This window comes from Bubalus kerabau, chromosome 16 (assembly GCF_029407905.1).
Source record: "Bubalus kerabau isolate K-KA32 ecotype Philippines breed swamp buffalo chromosome 16, PCC_UOA_SB_1v2, whole genome shotgun sequence".
NCBI lineage: Eukaryota > Metazoa > Chordata > Mammalia > Artiodactyla > Bovidae > Bubalus > Bubalus kerabau.
The window spans coordinates 9,182,733-9,190,311 of record NC_073639.1 but is presented as its reverse complement, the minus strand read 5'-3'; the positions used below and the strand labels follow the sequence as shown (position 1 = coordinate 9,190,311).

The 7,579-nt window shown below is 43.9% G+C and overlaps 1 long non-coding RNA gene across 1 annotated transcript; it reads right to left on the bottom strand.

Annotated features, from left to right (window-relative positions):
- Positions 1-259: 259 nt before the first annotated feature.
- LOC129629508 (uncharacterized) lies at positions 260-7,250 on the bottom strand. The gene is made up of 4 exons (XR_008703251.1): positions 6,983-7,250; positions 3,414-3,480; positions 2,280-2,399; positions 260-394 (listed from the first exon to the last, which is right to left on the bottom strand). It is a non-coding gene; the product is annotated as an uncharacterized LOC129629508 (long non-coding RNA).
- Positions 7,251-7,579: the final 329 nt, after the last annotated feature.

The following is a 7,579-nucleotide window of genomic DNA, read 5'->3' as shown; positions in this document are numbered from 1 at the left end:
TAAGGAAGACTGAGTAGTATTTTAGCTGGGCAGGTTGTCCAAGGAGAGGTTGGAGTTCTGTAAGTAAGGAAAGTGGGAAGGATAGACAAGGAGCAGGAAACTAGCAGGGTTTGACCCACTTTGTCTTAGTCTGTTCTGACTGCTATAACAAATTACCATAGACTAGGTGGCTTATAAGCAACAGAAATTTATTCCCCACAATTCTGGAGACTTGGAGCTTGAGATCGGGGTGCCAGCATGGTCGGGGGAGGAACTTCTTCCAGGTCGCAGACTGCTGATATCTGTGTCCTCACATAATGGGAAGCAGAGGGCAGCCACCTCTCTCCTAACTGTAAAGGGCACTGAGCCCATTCGTGAGGGCTCCACCTTCATGACGTCATCCAATCCTCATCACCTGGCACCATCACAAGAGGGAAAGGGGAGAGGGTGGAGGAACAGAACAGGATTTCATCATGTGAGCATTCAGTCTGTAACCCCCTTAAAGACGTTTTTCTTAAAAGGACCACCTATCCCAGAGACGAAATGGCGATGTCAAAACCCCAAAAATAACTACCCTTTTCCCCAGTGCTTGGCATGCAAATATCAGTAATATGTAGAATTTTCTTTTTGGTTTCTTATAGTTTAAAAATTCTAGCAATATAATTCAGGTGCATTTTTAATAAATGAATTTGTGATTTCCAGATGGTTGGCTTTTAATCTCTCACATCATCATTGCAAAGCACATCTTATTGGTTGCATTTTAAGCTCTTTTTTTAGACCCAAGTGAATGATTAAATATTCATTTCCCTTTTAAAATCCAAAATAAGCATTGTTTGTATTTAGTTTAAAACAATCTGAAATTTACAGAAAATTGCAAATACAGTATAAAGAACATTTTTTTTTATCTTGAGCTACCATTTGGGAGTAAGTTGCCAACCAGATGCCCCCTCACCCCCAAATACTTCCTGGAGTGCTCAGTCATTTTCCCACATAATCACAATATAACCACTAAAATCAGGAAATAAACACAGACCATTTATATTACCCAATCCTAACACCCCCTCATTAAATTTCATTTTTCATCCCAATAATATCTTTTATACCAAAAAAAAAAAAAAAACCAGTTCAGAATTGTCACATGTCTTTAGAGTCCTTTAGTCAAAAATGTTTCCTCAATCTTTGTTTGACTTTCATGACCTTAATACTTCTGAAGACCACAGCTTGGGTGGGGCCTCCTTTGGTTTAGGTGTGTTTGTGTTTGGCAGGAATACCACCCAAGTGACGCTGTATTCAGACGACTCTCAGTTTTGATTTGTCCCATTACTAGCAATGCTCTCTTTAACCACTTGATCAAAATGGTGTCTGCCCAGCTTCTCCAAAAGGAAGTAACTCCAAAATAAAGTTACTATAAATATTTTTCTGTTTTGAATTAACAAGTATTCATTTTGTGAAGAGACAAGTTGTTGTTGTTTAGTCACAGAGTCATGTCCGACTCTTTGTGACCCCACGGAGTGTAGCCCACCAGACTCCTCTGTCCATGGAATTTCCCAAGCAAGAATACTGGAGTGGAAAGGAAAGTGCCATTTCCTTCTCCAGGGGATCTTCCCAACCCAGGGATCGAACCCACATCTCCTACATTGGCAGATGGATTCTTTACCACTGAGCCATCAGGGAAGCTAGAGAGATACATTAGCTCTAAGTAAATACTCTATTCCTTATCAAGCCTTCACTTTACTTTTATTCACATCAGTGTGGGTTCCTGGTTTCCCATTTTGTTCAATAGATTTTCGTATTATTTGTTGTGGTGCTTATATTGTCTCATATCTCACCAGCTGGAAGCCTTTCAAACTGGCTCATCTGGCATTTTGTCCCCTCCTTCTGCATTTCCTTTTTTTCTGGCACAACACAATGTTCTCTGCTCTTGTTGTTTCCCTGCCCCAGTGTTGCAAGTGGCCATTTCTTCAAGGAATAGGGTTACCAAATATAGTAGAGATTAATACTTTAAATTTGCATTTCAGATAAATAATAAATAGTGAAGATACATCCCATACAATAACTTCTTGTCTGCTTACAGTTTGCTGTATTTTCATATAGTAAATCTGGCACCCTACCAAGAAATCCTGGTTCCCTGAAATGGCAAATGGTATTTAGAAAACCACAATCAGGGTAGGTCTGCTGGTTGCGATTTGAGTTCACAGCTCTCTTGATGGACAGAGGTAGGGAACATGTATACATTCACACACAGACACATTTACATCCATATTTATATATCAACATTGATGCCATATAGATATACGTACATTACAGTCCATGAGTTCACACTGATAACTTCTCATTCCAATCCTGAAGGCGTATTCCGGCTTCTCCCTTTCCATGTTTATGACTTCATTCTCTGAGGGCGAGAATCCTGGCTCTCATTACTGTTAATACGTACTTGTTTGATCAATGCATTGGTGTATACCAAACTCGCATCACCGACCCTGCCCCCTCCCCTGGGAGGATGCCCTGTTTGTGCTCAGATTCCCATGCTGGTTCATCCCTACAGGTGGATACTCTCTCACCCGCCTCAGCACAGACCACCCCACGGTGGGAGTGACCTCTTTGCTTTGCTGAGATCTGCCGCACCCCCATGGGGACCTCACCTCTCTTCTGTGCGTCCACCCCACCCTGGGCCAGTCTCCACGTGTGCACCCACCTCTTTGTGTGCACCCACCTCACCTTCCTCTAAGGACAAGCAACATACAGATGATGCTTAAGTAAGAAGTTTGTGTTACTTTTCTTATTCAGGACACTCATAACTCATACGGAGAAGGCGATGGCACCCCACTCCAGTACTCCTGCCTGGAAAATCCCATGGACAGAGGAGCCTGGTGGGCTGCAGTCCATGGGGTCGCTAAGAATCATACATGACTGAGCGACTTCACTTTCACTTTTCACTTTCATGCATTGGAGAAGGAAATGGCAACCCACTCCAGTATTCTTGCCTGGAGAATCCCAGGGACGGGGGAGCCTGGTGGGCTACCGTCTACGAGGTCACACAGAGTCAGACACGACTGAAGCGACTTAGCAGCAGCAGCTGCATAACGCATAACATGGGGTTTTCAAAGTAAAAGAGGTTTTGACTAAGGCAACTGGAAAAACAGGGATACTTTTATTCTTTTGCATTGAGCTGATGCTAACCATTACTTACTGACTAATAGTAAAAACCCAAGAGAAGTCAAAATTAGAAGTGCAGACCTCTGTTTAAAAACCTATGTTTGTCTCCACTTCCTCTCAAAAACCCCTAAATTAACAAGAAAGGAATAAAAAGGCAGAAGAAATACAAAGAGCACAGGAGGTGAGATGAAAGCAGAGAGGACATTATCAGGAAATTCTAGAAGATAGACAGATAGACAAGGAATGACTAACTTAGAGAAAATGAGGCTAAAACTTACGTTCCTTCAGCAGACATTCCTTCAGCAGCATGTCCAGCAGTAACCAACCAATCCCTGATGTGAAACCCTAGAAAATGTCAGAAATTGAAGTCACTGGTTACTCTGAGGTACAGGATAAAGTGAAAAACAGGCTTATTCTTCAATGTGAATGAGCAATCAAGAATCACCAGACCCTTGAAGGAGGTCTTATATGAAAGCAAAAATGAAAATTAACCTGGACAAAACTAAGACAAAGAAGAAGAAGAAAAATACCAAAGATCATGAAAAAAAGATGAAAGTCATAGGATAGTGATTGTGTGTGTGTTCGTGCGTGCGTGCGTGTGTGTGTGTGTCTGTATAGATAATTAAGACATCTTTAGTAACAGGAACTTCATAGATGATGTCTTGGTTTGAAAAACCATGACATGTCTGTATCAGTATGTTATTTAGTCACATGTTCTAAGGGGAGAAACACCTAAAGAGTTAAAAGTGGTTACCTCTGGGGAAGCCACATTAGATAAGCGAAAAACAGGTGAATCTTGATATTTTCGGAAACCTATGTAGTACTTCGTTAAAAATAAGGATTTGATTTAAAAGTTGTTTGTATAGATTGAAACATCTTTAATGTCAGAATCTGACACCTGGATTCAATTCAGTGAGCACGTCTATGCTTTTACTGTTTACGTAATTCTGTACAGATCTTAATCCCTGAAACTCAGCTTACACATTTATGGCACCCCATAAATGTGTACTCTTGCCTGGAAAACCCCACAGATGGAGGAGCCTGGTGGGCTGCAGTCCATGGGGTTGCTAAGAGTCGGACACGACTGAGCGACTTCACTTTCGCTTTTCACTTTCATGCATTGGAGAAGGAAATGGCAACCCACTCCAGTGTTCTTGCCTGGAGAATCCCAGGGACGGGAGCCTGGTGGGCTGCCGTCTATGGGGTCACACAGAGTCGGACACGACTGAAGAGACTTAGGAGCAACTTGGGGATAATCTCTTAATCTGCTTGGGCTGCCGTAACAAAATACCACAGACCAAGGGGCTTAAACAACAGTAATGTATTCCTCAGAGTTCTGGAGACCACAAGTCCAAGATGAAGGTGTTGGCAGGTTGCTCCCTGGGGCCTGTCTCTCTGAAGTTCTCCCTGGGGCGCTCATCACTAGGGTCTCTTACTCTCCTTATAAGGACCACAGCCATGTTGCATTAGGGCCTACGCTAATGGCCTCATTTTAACTTCATCACTCCTTCAAAGACCTCGTCTCCAAATACATCCTGAAGTCCCGAAGACTGGGATTTTAACATGTGAATTGTAGGGGGAGCACAATTCAGTCCATCTACCTGCCTACCAAATTCATTCATATGCCAAGATTTATTGGGATTCCTTTAATGTTCCAGCCTGTGCTAGAACATGTTCTAACATGTTCCAGCATTCCTGCCAAAACCATTATTTAAGCTTTGTGTTTACTGACTTCTCTCTCACACACACACCTAAATGCTCATCTTCTGTGTGTGTGCTTTGTTTGGCTGCGTGGGGTCCAGGTTGCTGTGAGCAGGGGCTGCTCTCTAGTTGCGGCGTGTGGGCTTCTCATCACGCTGGCTTCTCTCGTTGGGGAGCTCGGGCTCCAGAGCAAGCAGGTTCAGCCGTGGTGGCGCACTGGCTTAGCTGCCCTGTGCACTAAGTAATGTGTCATCTTCCCAGACGAAGGTTTGAACCCATGGCCCCCGTATTGACAGGCAGATTCTTAAACACTGGACCATCAGGGACATCCATTTTTTGTGTCTTTAAAATCTAAATAGCTTACGTGTTTTTCAGGGACTCACTTTACCCCATCAATGTCAGGGCCCTAGGACTTGTTCAGGTTGATATTATGTGATCATAATTATCTCCCTGTTCTGATTATCTGTTGCTGCCAGCCTGAACCCTAGAATCCTGTTATCCCCATTCATGCCGAGGCAACAGTCTTAATCCAGCAGCAGTCCCCAGTATTTTCGGCACCAGGAACCAGGAACTGGTTTCATGGAAGACAACTTTTCCATGAACCATGGGTGGGGGGGTGGTTTCAGAATGATTCAAGTGCATTACATTTATTACACTTTAATTCTATTATTATTATATCAGCTCCACCTCAGGTCATCAAGCATTTGATCCTGGAGGCTGGGGACCCTTAGTCTAGAGCACCAGTAATTCTGAGATTCTCAGAATTTATTAGCACTTTCCATATTTTAGTGAAGCTTGTGCTAAGTTGCTTCAGTCATATCCGATTCTTTATGACCCTATGAACTGTGGCTCACCAGGCTCCTCTGTCCATGGGATTCTCCAGGCAAGAATACTAGTGTGGGTGCCATGCCCTTTACCAGGGGATCTTCCCAACCCAGGGATCGAACCCACGGCTCTTAATGTCGCCTGCGTTGGCAGGTGGATTCTTTACCACTAGCACCACCTGGGAAGCCCACTTAGTGAAGGAAGTGCCCTCTGAAGCCCCCACCCCAGGGAACCTTGTTAGCAGGTGGGTTCTCTGGTATTATGTAATAAGTACAGTCTTAAATCTAGTCTGCTTGAGTAAGTTTACCCCTTTCTCATCTTTCTTCTAAGAAATGCAAGCACCTCCATTCAAGTACATTGTTTTCAAGTTTCGAAGAGCAATTCCTGCTATTTACTATGGATACCTAGCAATACTTGCTATTTACTATCTAGGCATCCTACCAAGATATTAAGTTTTGAGTCACTAAATAATGCACCCATATGAATAAACTCTCTTCTGTCCAGCCTTATAGTCTGTCCTCCCTGATCCACCACCTTTAATATCCACCTTTAATATTCTAGGCAAATTCTTCCAGTTCCTGGTGGTTCATAACACTGCCAAGTTCTGCAGTGCTTTTGGTGAATGATCTCTTTCTTCACATAGCAGTATTTTTCTGCTTGGCTCACAATAAGGAGCAATAGAGAGAGGCAAGGAAAGACCTTGCAGACATGTACCATCTTGCAAGGCATCTGCCCCAGTGAGGCCTCTGCACAGTCTGCAGGTGGCTGGAGACTGGTTTCCTCTGGCAAGATGGAGGTCTCCAGAGAATTCTGGCTCAGATTATTCAGAGGAACCGAGGTAGTCAAGTCCTCAACCCCATCTACCCAAATGGGCTTCTGTCCTTCCCTTTCAGTCTCCTGACTTTAGCATAAGAACCCGTCTGGGCTGTGAACTCAACCTCCTTTTTTTCTTTTTAGTGCTGCTGTATTTAAGATCAAATTTGAAATCTTACTGTTCAGCTCAGTCTACCCTCTGTCTACAGGAAATGAGACCCCCCCTTTAAAAGATGACATGGAAGACTTATGACTTTCTTTCAATCCAAATTCTAAATTAATGGTTACCTGGCCTGAGTCTGTTACTTGCTTCTTTCATGCCTCCTCAAGCAGTTGATAACAAACCAACTCCAAAATCCTAATAATTGCCATTGCCCCCCATTTGGTTCAAAAGCTACTCTATAGGCCGGGACATTTTCTTACACCAGCACATGAGCCCAATTCACCACAGGTAAGACTCTTAGCAGTGATGCAACAGCATGCCAGACATTATCCTGGCCTCACTTACCGACAGTAACAGGGTCTTAGTTGTCATCTGACCAACAAGAGATCCAATTCTAGAATCTTGTTCTGAGAGTCTCCTTTATTACCTCACTTCTAGGACCTACTCACTTAGATGAGGTTCCTCCAAAACTTAGGAATTTGAGTTTGCAAATAGTGTGTCTGAAGAGTAAAATGTGATGCTAGGAGGTAGCAGGAGAGGAGTGAAGGGAAGAGAATCCGAAGCACTTTAATGAGCAGGGAACCGCTGACGACAGCCGGGGCTCAGCCCACAGGAGCCTGCTGGGAAACACGGGCGGCACGGCAAAGACGTCCCACCCCGGGAGCAGGCAGGCGGGGAAGTTTGTCCTTCCGCTCCTGCTGGTCACTGGCTAAGGACTGTTTGCCAAGCATGAACCTGTCACACAAACAGAGAGAGACTCCCTCAGGCCACAGGCAGGGTCACATGTGCTTCCAGTAAGATTGAGTTGAACTGGATCATTCCAGAATGCCTACGGAATGTGGGCCCGGCACCAGTGGTTGTCAGCTACGCCTTCCTTGACTTCCTATCCAAAATAACACACACCCCATCACTACCCTTTATCCCCTGCTGCTTTCCTTTTCT